This window comes from Nycticebus coucang, chromosome 9 (assembly GCF_027406575.1).
Source record: "Nycticebus coucang isolate mNycCou1 chromosome 9, mNycCou1.pri, whole genome shotgun sequence".
Taxonomy (NCBI): domain Eukaryota; kingdom Metazoa; phylum Chordata; class Mammalia; order Primates; family Lorisidae; genus Nycticebus; species Nycticebus coucang.
Window position 1 is genome coordinate 32,938,860 of NC_069788.1, and position 14,674 is coordinate 32,953,533.

The window sequence follows — 14,674 nt, forward strand, 5'->3', positions numbered from 1 at the left end:
ACTCCCCTCAGTCACCATCTATTTCTCTCTCTTCCGTTCTTCATACACACACACATATACACACGTACACACACACACATATATATACAGAATGATCATAAAGTTCACGTACAATTTAAAATTTACAACTATGTAAATATATATAAATATAAAATTTACAACGATGTATATATATTCCAAAATATATGTAGTAGGGGAATGGACACCATGCTTACGAGGACAGTCACCGGTTCTTAATACATCCAAGGAAACAGCTGGGAGCAGGATGCTCTCCTGGCAAGCCTAGAGAAGTCTTGTAGCTTGAGGGCAAGCCCCCAAGCGACTCAGTGTTCCAGCAAGAGATAAGATCAGCCACTCCTTAGTAAGCAGATGTTAAACCTTAAACATTTTAGGTGCTTCATTGTGGGGGTGTGGGGAAAGAGCACATGAGAAAAGAACACTTGGCGATCCTTAAGCACATAGCCCCTGTACATCATTACTGGGCTTTCCCTATACCTGTTATCCTCTCAATAGCCATTGTGGAGGTTGCTTGAGGCTCTTCCGCACCTCTGGTGAGCCTCACCTCTTGCAAGCTTGTACTTTCAATCAGCGTCCTGCCTGCTTCCTTCATGCGGTCTGACTATATATACCACACATCTGCCAGAAACTCTACTAGGCCTTATGAAGAACAAGACACTCATTGTTCCTATCTTCTTTGAGCTTATAACTTAGAGGAAAAAAACAATAGGCAAATGCAACTTGTAAAGTCAGAACTTGTGTGAGTGCCATGAACAAACACCATGCACAGGCAGAGAATACCAGGAGAGGATGATGGACAACCGACACAGGTGACGTTTGAGCTGAGACATGGCACAGGAGAACAAGGCAGGCATCTGAGCAGCTGGGAGGGTGATGGGGACAGAGGGAGGAGAGAAGCTTGCCTTGCATGAGGAATGAAGAAGAGGAGGACATAGCTGTCTTATGAACTGGGGGCGAGTGGAAGAGGAAGAGATAATAGGGGCCCGGACTTGATCCTTCAGTCCTTCATGGTAAGGACTTTGGATTTTTACTCCAAGTACAAAAAAGGACAGTGATGGTGCAACTTATATTTTCTTGAAAAGTTACTTCGGATGTCATGTGAGGAATGAACTAAAGGAAGAGGAAATTGAAAGCTGGGAGACCACTGAGGAAACTACTGTAAAAGTCCAGACAGCAAAGGATGGTGACTTGGAGACTGGTGGCACTGGAGATGAAGGGAGTGAAAAGAGTTATTTGGCAGGGACTATGGACATGAGTTGTTGATGGATTAACCTTGAGTAGTGAGGGAAAGGGAAGAATCAAGGAAGATCATTGGGTTTCTGGTTTGAAGAATCTGGTGGAAGGTGGTGACCTTGGTGGTGGCAGTGAGGGGTAGGGCCAGGTTGGGTAGTACAAATTGGGTGTTCTGTTTTGATGTGTTAAGTTTGATATACCTGTGGGACATTCATATCTCACGTAGGTATCCAGAGTTCTGTGAATTTTGAGATAAAGATGTATATTTTGGCATCCTCAGCATAGGTGATATTTAAAAGCATAGGAATATATAAGATAACCATAGGATAGCAGCTATGGAGGGGAGACCCAAGCCCTGAGGTCCTGAGATCTAGTAGCAGAGAAAGAATTAGAAAGGAGATTAAGAAGCCAGGGAGGTATAAAGGAAATCAGAACAGAGCCTCACAGTAGCCAAGGGAGAAGTGTGGTTAGTAGGAGAAGTAGCCAACCTCATCAAGACAGCAGAGTTTAATGAATGTCTGTCCCAAGCCAGAAACATGTACGTGATGCCCCTTCCCCATTCTCAAAGAGTTCAGGGTCTTATCACCCTTTCTAAGTGTCATCAAAGTTTCAGCTTAGCTTGATTTCACTGAACAAATACTTGTCAAGTAACTCGTGATGGATCGCGTTATCTGCTGCGTGATAGAAGAGTACAGAACAGGCCCTGCCCTCAAGGAGCTTGTGATAAGGAACAGCTGCTAAGAAGTTATTGTCATTGCCACCAGCAAACCACATGCATCTAGGGCCTCAGTTTCCCTTGCTCCATCTTGCATGTCACCTTCCCCTAATAACAGGTTTCTGACATGCAGCTTCTTGATAAGTCATGAGCCGGCCAAAGGAGTGAGGCAACCAAAGGGAGGTGCCCCAGGACTTCTCACCAGTCAAGAGGGAGCTACTTCATTATATCAAAAAGAAGAAGAAGAAATGCCCTTCAAAGGTACAAAATATTATGGTGTATTCTGAATCAAAAATAATTTTGATATAACACACAAGGCAATATAATAAGTAAAAATAAATACAAAAACAAGCCAAAATAAATCCTGACCTTATAAAAATAGTTAATGATTTGTACTTTGCAAGTAGTAAGATATGCTAATGGAATACTCAAGTTTTATGATGAAAGTTTTTCAGTGCTGACAATGTGATCTTGTGAGTGGATGAAAGTCAAATATTTACGTTCCAGAGTCTCCCACTGATTTTGTGATAAGCTGCAGAGGCCACCTGGGCAGTATCTATAGGTCAGCCATTGATTTTGGTCACATTGTCTCAAGCATTGGGACTAAAATTTCTGGCTGAGGCGAGTTCCAAGAAACCTTTTCTCCATAGGATCAAGGCCATTTTTAGATCAGGAAGGAACTCTGGAGATGATGAGCCAAAACCTCATTTTATAGATAAGAACATTAAAAATTCTGACATTACATTATTTACTCAAAGTAACACTGCTACTATGCTGTAATTCATCCACTCCACCTCCCCCACCCCAGCTAAACACGGTGTGATGCCTCTTCAGGGACTAATTATGGGCTGGGCAGCTGTGCCACCCCCTTGCAGGCTTTCTCATTGCTCTTGACCCCTGGACCACAGGACACTGTGATTCACTCCTACCTCACTCCAGTTCTAAAGAAAATGATTAGAAAAAAAACTACACGGGCATTCTTCTGAGCATTTGAATGCATGTGAACGAATTTAATTGTGTGGGCAGGTACAATTATTATCCCCACTTTACAGAAGAGATAACTGAAGCACACAGTAATCAAGTAACTCGCAGCAGGATACAAAGCCAGTAATCAAACAGGCCAGGCAGTCTAGCTGCAGCACCCATGTTTTCATCCACGGTGCTACACCGAGGTGGTAAGTCAAATGGTATTGAAGTTAAGATTGCTCCACCCGGGAATGGAAGCAATTTTAACTTCAAACCATTACGTATAAGAGACGTAATACCATGCACAGTGAGGTGCACAAAATGGTGATCTGCAAACTAAGAGAGGCAGGAAGGGAATGGAATATTTGTTAAATGCCTTTGTATTTCAGGCACCATTCTAGGAGTTTTGTGGATATTATCTCATCAATCCTAACACCAAACCTGAACTATAGATAGTTTGCAGGTCAGGAAACCAAGGCTCAGAGGGTTTGCTTATACTTAGAAAAAGTATCTCTACTTCTCTACTTCCCATTGAGAATTTAGGGTACGAGTACTGCTCAAACTCAGTGCCTGACGGTGTGACTCACACAGCTCAGATGTGGGATGGGTGGTGGACAGGTGTCCCAGGGCTGCCTGCATCTGGGACAGGGAAGCAAAGAGTTGGGTTCCCTTTGGAATGCTGGATCATTTGTCCCCCTCTGTCTATACACTTTGCAGGGGCTGTCACAGGTCCCCCTAGTCAGAAAGGAGGCCTGGGATGACATCTCGGACCACCTCCAATCAGACTGGAGAAGAGGGAGGTGCTGGATCTGGGATCCAGATGAGCTGGAGGTGTGTACCAGTCCATGGAGGAGTTTGGGGAATCCCAACTCCTTGTTGGGGGTAGGATTTCCAGGCGTGCCACGCTCCTTTAAGATACTGTGAGACCTAGACGAGGCTGTCCTCTCAGCCTCTCAGCTCTCAGAGAAGGTATGTTGTGTCACTGCCCTGTACACTAACTCCTGGATGGGACTTAGAAAAGTGCTCTGTATTCCTGTCGTGAATGCACGTCTCTTCTACCTGGCAGCCCTTGTCCAGGCATATCATCTTTTCTATGGACCTGTTGTCCTGTGTCACTTACCTTGAAGAGCCCCTTTGTGGGGGTAAATTCACAGCAAAGATTTCTTGAGGATTTGACCACATGTGCAAAAAACATCTCTCTATAAGGAGCTATTAATCTAGTTGAGGAAGTAAGGTATTGTGTGATAACATGTGATAGAGAACAAGAGAGGCAGGAAAGCCCTTTAAGATTGGCATTTAGGGAGCAGTAGGTGTGCCAGACTCTACCATCTGTCTCGCCAGATCCACTCTCCATTATTCGGGGAGGCTAAGCTGTATGGATGGCACCCCCAGGCTCTGGTGCTGCTGGCTTCCAGTTGGGCCTGAATAATTTCCAGCAGGAAAATGGAGTGTGGATAGAGCATGGGGTTGGAATATTTAGTCCCTGGGCTGCCATGGGTTTGCTGTGAAGGTCATGGCCCCTGTCAGGGAGGTTCTTCCCCATAGAGTTAACTTCCCCAGGTCCCAACCCCTATTTTCTCTGCTTGCTCCTTCCGGCCAGTGGGTTAAGGGCTCTCCCAGGTGGTCTGTATAAAGGGACTGCACCACGCTTTGTTGGATTCCCTATGTTCTCTTTCTCCTTTGTCCACAGACCCCTTATTAAACACTCATCGAATAATACAGTATGAGCATGCTACCTGCTTGCTGCCAGGACCTGGGCCAATAAAGTGGGAATTATGTAGGCAAAGGGGATGCCACAGCATAAAGTCCGGAATGGCTGAACATACAGGGAGTTGAACTTGGGAGATTTGAATGAAAAAGAGGTTGCAACCAGATCCTGGACGAACACAAATGTCATGTCAGGATGTCTGGACTTGATTTCTCCCTGTGTGCAATGGAAAACACCGACAGTTTCTGAATGAGGAAGTAAAATAATGATAAGGCCATCACTTTTGGAGAAGTAATTTTTCCACAAGAATGTAAAATGTATTCTGGGGGTGACAGACACCTATGAGGAAGGGGAAAGAGAAGGAAAAAAAAATTGCCCATCTTTTCTAACTCAAAAAATTCATTTCTAGGCATTAATCACAAGGACAATTAAAAACATGTGCAGGGTTTTAACTACAAGGCTATTCACTGAAGTACCATTGCAAAAATTAAATGTTATAAACAACCCAAATTTCCACTAGCAGCCTTTTGAACTGATGCTGTAGATGTGGGTTTACTGGCTTGATAAAATGTTAGTATTGTGTTGCCAGGTGAAAATAGAACCTTAAAAAAGGACAAATAATTTCAATATATGTGTGGAGAAAAGCTTTTAAAAAGGATATACACTGTATTAACAAATACTATTTTTTCTATAAGAAGCATGTTTAACTTGTGTAAGCAAAAAAAAAAATCATTTCATAATTATGAAGGGTAGAGGGCCTTGAGTAGTGTGACAACAGTAAGAATGGGAGGAAAGGCTGGATGGCATTGTGCATGTAGAATCAAATGACTCAGCAACGAGATAAAGGATCTGGGTGACTGAATCATAGTGCCATTGAAAAAAACATGGGAGGCTTGGACCTAGCACAATGTAATACCTCCTACATCTTGGTGGAGGTTTGTAAGGGGTGTTATTAATGACTAGAGTAAGGAAAAGGACCTAGAGCCCGGTTAGGCAAGCCAAATGGTAAAAACCAGATACTGAGTGCATACAAAACAAGCCAGGATTGTACAGGGACTCTAAGTAAACCATGTCCATTGCCAGTAAGGAACGAAGGCTGAGCCTGGCCCTAGATAATAAATTTTGGAATTGGCTGAAACATTAAATAAAAGATTCTTCATCTTCTCTCTTTCAGAAACTCAGAGTCATGGCTATCCTGGACCTGCTGTCCTCTGGAAGTGCTTCACCTCTGAGCTCTCGGAGTGGTGAGTCCCAGCCTCTGACCATGATAGTCTACCTCCCTACTTCTGCCACTGTGCCCTGGGGGTTCCTTCCAACCCACCCAAACCCAGTATTTTTTAGTTTTTTCCAGCTATTCATATACATATTCATATATAGATGAATTATCTTATCTCTCCCACAGTTATTTATGCGTGTATGTAAAATATCTGTATGTATGTGTAGAATTTATGTGCATGTGTTTCAGAAAAACTCAAATCACATTTTTGTTTTGTTTTGTTTGTTTTTACACCACAACATTCATCAACACGGAAGAAGACTTCTGTGACTAAATGTGTGTTAGGGAAGTTCTCCCCACCTCCAAGTGAGCAACAGTTTTGCAATGGACACTGAATCAGTGTCCTCCAATTTAATCCCAACACTGTCTATCTAGAGACACTGTCTATTAGATCTTACAGATTGAGGGCCCAATACTGTCTTCCCCCCCCCTGCCCACTTTAGATGCCAGTCACAAGTTTAGGCCTCTGGAACCTTTGATCGACCAGTGGCTTTTGATTAACCAGAGCAGCTCACGGAACCCAAGGAAGGACTTACTGGTTGGTTTATTACAAACAATATAACAAAAGATGCAGGTGAAGAGCTGTGTAGGGCAGGGTATGGGGAAGGGCCAGCGAGGAGTTTCCATGCCCTTCCCTCAGGTGCCACCCTGCTGGACCCTCTGCATATCGGCTATCTAGAAACTCCCCAATCCCTGTCTTTGGAGGTTTTATGGTGGCTTTGTTACATAAACATGATTGACAACCATGTAGAGATATGACTACACAAAAAGTACCAATATGAACCCAGCAAGGCCTGTCTAGATGCTCCTTGGCCTCTATGTAGCATTCCTTCCTCTCCAGGGCATGGAGCAGGACCCTCTCTGGAATGAAGGTCCTTGATCAATAATCAGATTAGAGTCCTGCCTTGGGCAGGTGAAAGAAGGACAGGAGAAGGTCAGAGAGAGAGATTCTGTTTCCCAATGCCTGTTCCTGAGGCCTAAAGTGCCCAACCTTACAAAAAAAGACTTTAACAAGGGTTATGGGAGTTATGAGCCATGAGCCATGGATGAAAACCATGTATATAAAATAACAACATATATATGTATAAACTGTGCATATGTGCACGCCTTAATAGCTAGCATCTATCAAGTGCTCACTCTGCTTATCAAACATTGTTCTAAGCCCTTTCCATGGATTATTTTTTACATCTATTATTCCTTTTAATCCTCACTACAACTCCATGACCTAGGTTATTTCCATTTTACAGATTAGAAAACTGAGGGGTTAAAGGACTATGTAACTTGCCCAGGGGCTTAGAAGTAGTACAGGTAGAGCTGGATTGTCTGACTCTGCCCTCTTAATCACTACGCTTACATCTAGAAAAGTCTCTGAAAGATATGTACCAAACTGTTAAATAATTTTCTAATGAGGTTGGGGTTTCAGGGCAACCTGCATGTTCTATTTTTTTCTGTTCTGTTTTGATTTCTAGCAATATGAATATTACATTTTAACTAGCAAAAAATGCTATCTTTTCAAATTACCATCAGTTCCCTCATTTTCTTATCTTTAGCACACGTGGTGCGCTACAAGTTCTGTGTCTGGACTGTGCACTGAATACAGGGGAGTAACAATGGCAGGGCTTCTGTCCTCCAGGTGCTCACTGTCCAGACTCTGTTGCTGTACCCAGAGGACTCTTTTAGGAGCTCCAACTCACCTTTTCATCCTTACTTTTTCTCTGTTCTGTCCCTATATCTAAAGCATTGGTAACCACAGTGGAGAAGTTGACATTCCTAAGGTACGTCGTTCACTTTTAGGCCCCTGAGCATTTGCTGCCATTCTGGGACTTCCCTCTTCTGCTCATTTCAGGTAGAGCCACTTTTCCTGGGGTCCCATACAATGAGCTGTCCCTGATGCCCACACCTTTCCCAAGACAATTAACCTCACTTTGCTGAACTCCCACATTCCTCTGGGTTTGCCTACATAGGCTGGCACTTTATGTTGCTATTTCCTTATCCTCCTTGAAATGGTACCTGCCATAGAGTTGTCCACTGAGTACATTGTTACAATTTAATCAAATATCTTGATAGAAGGGAAGAACCATCACTTCACTCATATTAGGAGTAAATCAGCACTGCTGTGTTGGTGAGAAGTGGGACTAGAAAGTGAGAGGTAAGAAATAGCTCAACAAAGAATCAACTCATAAAAACAACTACATTATTTTTTTCTTTGCTTTATAAAACTAAAACATAACCCATAGCAGACTTATGTATGTACATATGTATTTTGCATCCTCTGTTGCCCAGGCTAGAGTGCCGTGGCACCAGCTGAGCTCATTGCAACCTCAAACTCCTGGGTTCAAGCAATCATTCTACTTTAGCCTCCCTGGCAGCTGGGACTACAGGCACCCACCATAATACCCAGCTAGTTCTTCTATTTTTATTAGAGATGTGAAGCTCCACATACCCTGCCCTACCTTGCTCAGGCTGGTCTTGAACTCCTGAGCTCAAGGGATCCTCCTGCCTCAACTTCCTAGGGTGCTAGGATTACAAGCATCAGCCACCACGCCTGGCCACTCACTTTATAATCTGTATGCCTGAGTTGACTTGTCCTTTTGGAATGTGAAGAATATTCTTTATTAATTCCATTTATTAGGGTCACCAGATATAATACAGGATGCTCAGTTAAATTTGAATTTCAGGTAAACAGCAAATAATTTTTAGTGGACATAGGCTCCAAATAGTACATGGGACACTTATACTAAAGAGCTATTTGTTGCTTATCTAAAATTCAAATTTAACTAAGTGGCCTGAATTTTTATTTGCTATAATTGGACACCCTATCCTTCTCAAAGTACTTCTCCAGGCACTAATCTGCCTAATGTCAACCACTGTGGAATTCCCCTCAGAAAATATGATCTGATGACAATGGGAGCTGGTATATGTTGCTGGCAATAAGAGAAGCGAATAAGCTATTTCACACTTGTTTTCAACACCTCCCCTCAAAGCCCACCACTTTTTTAGGTGTGGTATTGAGTCTCTTAAGTTCATCTGGTCGTAAGGGGAAACAAAAGAAGGCCTTCAAGATCTCTTTGGCAGGGTGTATGTATACTCTTTTAGATTAATATTCTGGGGCATTTTGTTTAACAGTGAGTTAGTTTAAAAAGTACAGGAAAATGCTATTAGACTGATGTAGTTTTTAAGAACTTTTATCTGTTGTTAGGTTTAAATAAGGAACCGCTTTTTTACAGCTGTTAGTATCTGATAACCCACAGGGGCTGGATGGTTCCCCTGTGTCAGGCTCTGTCCTAACCATTTCCTAAGTATTTGCATTTCATTGTCGCAAAGTGCCTCTGACAGGCTGAGTTTGATTATCTCCACTTTAGGGATGAGTATACTGAGAAGCAGATGAAGAACTTGCCCAAGGTCACATGGCTTACGTAGGAGAAACTAGCTACAACCCACGTCTTCTTACTGCCGAGTCCTCAGGTTCAAAATAAAACAAATAACATTTCATTTTCAGTTCTGGCACCTCACCAAGAAACAAACTTTTTTAAAATATAAACTTTTAATAACGACACACATAAACCTCTGACTACTTTGCCTGAGTTTCTAGCTGACGTTATAAATGAATGCTTCTTAATTTATCATATATCATCGAGAAGCAAGCACTGGAAAATGAAGGAAGGCGTTAAGCTCTAAATAACTTTGAGTTAAACGGAGCTGTAAGATGACCCTTTCTAACAACGGTTTCCCCTGAATATGAGGCGCTATTCCTGATTGCCAGGGAGGCCTTCCAATCCGGAGCAGAGTCCGCACAACTTCTGAATGGGCACCCGGCGTGCGGTGTACTGGAGCACCCAATGCGCAGACTCGGAGAAATGTAGTGAATTTAGAGAACATAATGAGACAAGCAAAGTGAGCTTGAGGTGGATTCCGCACGAACAAACAGATCTGATCAGAGTCAGGTGTGAGAGCAGGAACTGGGAACACAGCTCCGCCGAGGCATGGTGCGGATCCACCCGGGTCGAGGCCGCTAACCTAACCCGCCGGGCCAGGCTACGGGACGCGGTCCTGGAGAGCACACAGGGCGCACCGCAGCGCGCTCGGGCGGGCGGTCGCCGCTGCTGGCGGGAGGCCGGCGGTCGCACGCTCCTCCCCGGCCCCTCCCCCGCCGGGGTCCGGCGAAAAGGCCGCGCGGGGCGGGCCCAGGGCACAGCCCACCCTCCAGCTGCTGGTCGGAGCTGCCCCGCCGGAGCTGCCCTGCCGCCCCGCGACCGCGGTGACTGCGGCTGGCCAGAGGCCCGCGGTGCCGGCGGCGAGGAGCAGTCGGGTTTGGCACGCTTGGGTCCCGTCGGAGCGCAGCGGATCGTGCCCAGGGACCCCGGTTGCCCCACCCCGGGCGAGGAGGGGCAGGGGCCGGCCAGACCCAGAGGACCGACGCGGGCGGGAGGCCGGGCCCCGGAACGGAGACTGGCCGGCCGCGGGGAGCCGCCTGGGCCCGGTCTTGGGCTCACCGCCCGGCCGCCCTCGGAAGCAGCGCTGGGATCGTTGCGCGGTAGGTGATGGAATTCCAACCCGGTTCTGCGGAACCTTTTCCTAACAATTCGGAGCTAAGGCGGGTACTCAGGCCAGAGGGACAGGGAGCTCGGAACTTTCTCATCAGTGGGTCTCCTACTTAGAGGTTTGGAGCCGGGTTCTGACTAGCTCTGCGGGAACCAATCAGGGCAATACCTCCCCCGCCCGGCGCCCTGCCGCTGGCCGGACACAACCAGGGCTGTTCCACTCTGAGTCAAGGCCCGGTTTTTTAAAAGTCAGTAAAATTAGGAAACCAAAAAACATCGTCTATCTCATCGTCTCATGGACCTGCTACCAGGACCTTCTGTCGCGAAAAATGAAAAGTTCATTTTTCATTTTCACAGATGCCTGTGGTTCTCGGGTTCCCTGCGGAGGCAGTGAGGGAGGGCGGAGAGGGGCGTGGGGCTCCTAGGTGGGAGCTGGCTACCTTTAAAGGGCACACAGACTCAGGTTTGGGAGGGGCGTGTTAACAAATCAGCCTTGCGCTGAATTACCTTTGACCCAAATGAGAATGCTGAGCTGGGAGACTGGTGTCTGTATGAGAAGGAGCTGGAAAATGTATCCCCCGAGGCTCTGGCAATCCCAAGAGGCTCCAGACCTAATTTTGGGCTGGCATTGAATTCGGGGATGTAGGCATTAGGCATAGGCCTGGACCAAGAAGGACATGGCCTTCTGGCCCAGGGGCACTGCCCAGCTGCCAGCACCCAGGCAGATCTCTTCCCAGAGGGAAACCTGGTCGCCCTACGGAAGGCGGGGAGAGAGCCGCCGCCTTGGCCTTTCCCAGCGTGCCTGCTCCGTGCACTTGGCGTTGAGGGTGCTTCCCCTAAGCTGCTGCGGGGGTGATGATGTTCTTCATTGAACTGAGCCCTCCGTTCTCAAGGCTAGAACCACAGCCTGTCCCCGCAGACTGTCGCTGCCAGTTATGCCACAGAGGCTGAAGGAGCAGAGTCAGGCAGGATGTTAATCTGGTTCAGCCACTCCTTGTTGAGAAATCCCTTCTGAGGTGTGGAGGGCTTGCTCAACACCGCAGGACTTTTCCCTCAAACCGAACCCCGGCAGCGGGGTCCTTATTTCCTCCCCATTGTTTCTCTGTGCACTCTGTACTTTAGTTGTGAGGAACAGCCATGGATACCACCACATTCCCTCATCAGTCACGTTTGCAGAAGAACAAAATTTATCGCCCTCTGGAGGCTCCCTTAGCATGGACCATTAAGAAAAGAGCCCACCCGGAGCAACTGGAGGGGGAGCCCTGGGAAGGACAGATGGAATTTAGGGGTCCCCTTAACCCATGTTCCTTTTCCTGACACCCCAGAAGGTGGATATTTCCTGGAAAGGAAGGAGATTATCAGGTTATTTATATAGATTCATGTTAACCCTGCTTTTTTCCCCCAAGATCTATGATAATGAGCCTGACTGAACCCTCAAAACGTTGATAAATTTCCATAAAAGCAAATAAAGCATTAAAGAAAAAGTATTGAGTGTCAAGGCATTGAAGGGGAAAATGTCGTTCTAAAATTACCTTATTCCAGAATTCTGGGGCCGCTTTGTGGCTTGAGGGCATGATCAGTGGGTTCTCACTGCCTTTCCCTGTGAAGCTGGGCTCTGTTACATACTCACTGGCGCTGCGCTCAATTTTATGGGAGTGAGTCATAACACACTAATAGAAACAGGCTAATAATTATAGGCATGTAGGTTTTTGTTTTAAAATAAATTTAGTAGTTGAGGAGAGGGAAAAAAATCTACTATAAGAACGGATGTTCATTGAATTAAGTGGGCTGGTTGGCTCCTAGAAGGAGCTGTATTCATTCATTCCATTCATTTCAGAACATACATGTTTATCGTGCAGTTCTGAGGTGCCAGGCACTGAGTATAGGGCAGTGAGTAAGACAGATACGTCCTCTGCTCTTATAGAAGTTCACAGGGCTGAGCAAGGTGAATCTATAGTGAAACATGTTTTGAAGGAAAGCAAAAGCAAACAAAGGGCTATGGTAGAGTGTTGTTTTGTAGGAGAGTGTGTGTGAGTGGGTGTGTGCGGAGGACAGGTGGGAGGGGCTGGATTCTTGAATTCTCTGAGAGATGGCCTTAAGATGAGACCCCAGGAAGGTAGATGATTGTTCCAGCAGAGGAAACCACAAGTGCTAAAGTCCTGGCCTTGGAGACAAGTGGTATGTTGGAGGCACGGTTGGAAGGCCATTGTGGCTGGAATTAGGGGAAGGAGGGGGAGAGTTGGAAGAGTGAGGTTGAGAGGCATCAGCTGGTCACCAAGAGCCTCATAGGCCAAGCTAAACAGTTTGGATCTTATTCTAAGTGGGGTAACAAACCAAAAGAGAGTTTAAGGCGCAAGTGTGACATAATGGATTTACATTTTTTAAGAGATTACTCTGGGTGCCATGTGGAGAATGGATTGTGGGGGAAAAAGAGGTGACATTAGGAAACCAGCTGCAGTTCACTAATGGTCACCTAGTAGAGGGTGAAGGCCATCAGAGGGTGTTAGCTATTTTTTGAAGGTAGAGTGCAAAGTTAATGTTTCTCTGTCTCAAATTTCCCATCTAAATTTGGGGAAAAGGGATGACATTGCTACCGTGGTCCACCTGTAAAACAAAATAAGCTAATGAATAGGCTCTTAAAGATATGTAAGATTTTATTCCTATTATTATTTGTTCATATCATATTACATTGAATTCCTTGGGCTTCATTTTAAAATTTGTTCTAATTAATTTGAATATATATTTTGTTTTGCTTTCAATAAACAATTTATTATACATAAAAATATTTTGTTCTGTTGAGAGCATTGGAAACCTTTAAGAGTTACCAATAAAACATACCATTATAGAATATAGTGAAATTAATGCTAAAAATAAAAGCTAACATAATGCTCAGGTGAAATAAAAAAAACAATATTTGAAGCTGGAAATTGGAAACTTAAAAAAAAATTTTAGACAGATTCGCTTTTTTCCTGGATACAGCTGTACAGACACCTGCAGGTCATTTAAAAAGTATATATGTGACAGCAGAATTTCTGGAGAGGGCATGGAAGGGAGTGGAAGAGGATTCATTCCCTTAGTGAGGCATTCTCAGAGGAAACTCTTGAACTTTCTTTGGTTGATCACTAAGTTTTAGGGCATCAGGATGAATTCTGAAGCTGTTCACCAACTGGGGCAGGGATGTCTTCTGAGGGACAGGACAACAAACAGCCACAAGGCAAGGTTGTTTCTTTTTCCTGACTCAGGCTGACGTGCAGTTTACTAAGAGATACATCTGTTTAGAGAAAAACAGTCCCTTCCTCATTTATGTTGTGGGCAGTGGAAACTTCAGCTCCTTGTGACATAGTAGTCTCTGGGTGATTTTCGGTCACCAGAGCCCATTAATTATTTGTTGGTCAGTGTGTTTGAATGTCAGCGTGCAGTGGCTCATCTAGGGACTCAGACTGTAGACAGTACGGGAGAGTAATTCTGGGATCAGTGTGATTTCTCTTTGCCATGCCTGCCAGCCTAGTTCCTTAGGATTCTGGGGGGAGTGGTTGGGACATCTTTAAGGAAGAGTTTTACAGTTTCTTTGGGGACCAGAGAGCTATTTTGTTTGACTTGTAAAATACTTTGAAATGCTGTATCAGTTGCTGTCCTTTAAAAATCAGTGAATGTTTTCTTGAAAACAATCAGAAGTTGTAGTCACACGGTGCTGTCTTTCCTACTTGGGAGCAGTCAACTGGAGTACCCTGGTGGTTGCCTCTTTTGGATGGTCCCATTTGCCACAGTCCCCGCGAGTCCTTACTCTAGTACATGGGCCTGTTTAACTCATTTAAGTTGCTTAGCTGGCCTTTATAGACTTCTGATTTTTAACCTCAGGTTTAGGGCTGTTTCGTCACCTGGTTCAAACCTCAATCAAACATAGGGCTCCCAATTCCTGTACCATTGCATGTGCCCCCAGACCCGTACTTTTCTTCTCCTCTGGCAAAGAGAATAATGCTAATTGTTGAAAAGCTCCTGTTAATAGAGGTCTACAATCTGGGTCCACAGAGAGCCTGTCTAGGACTTTTGCACAGAACTGTAGCTGTCACATGCCATCTGGGTTTTCCCCATGGTAAACTTCCCTCATTCTTCAGCAGCTCCTTGTGTGACTGGTTGCCTTGTTTTCTTATCATGCTGATTATTGTTGGGCTGTTGTCCCTTTGTATGACCTTTCACCTGCTAAAATCCCTGTTGTC

The 14,674-nt window shown here is 45.1% G+C and overlaps 1 protein-coding gene across 2 annotated transcripts in view; it reads left to right on the forward strand.

Annotated features, from left to right (window-relative positions):
- The first annotated feature begins 10,218 nt into the window (after positions 1-10,218).
- Positions 10,219-14,674, forward strand: part of PLA2G7 (phospholipase A2 group VII) — a 32,152-nt gene continuing 27,696 nt past the window's right edge. Inside the window, exon 1 of one of the 2 annotated variants that reach the window (XM_053603277.1) lies at positions 10,219-10,450. The gene's annotated coding sequence lies outside the window, so the exon portion shown is untranslated. The remainder of the gene's footprint in view (positions 10,451-14,674) is intronic. The other variant, XM_053603279.1, reaches the window with a different exon arrangement.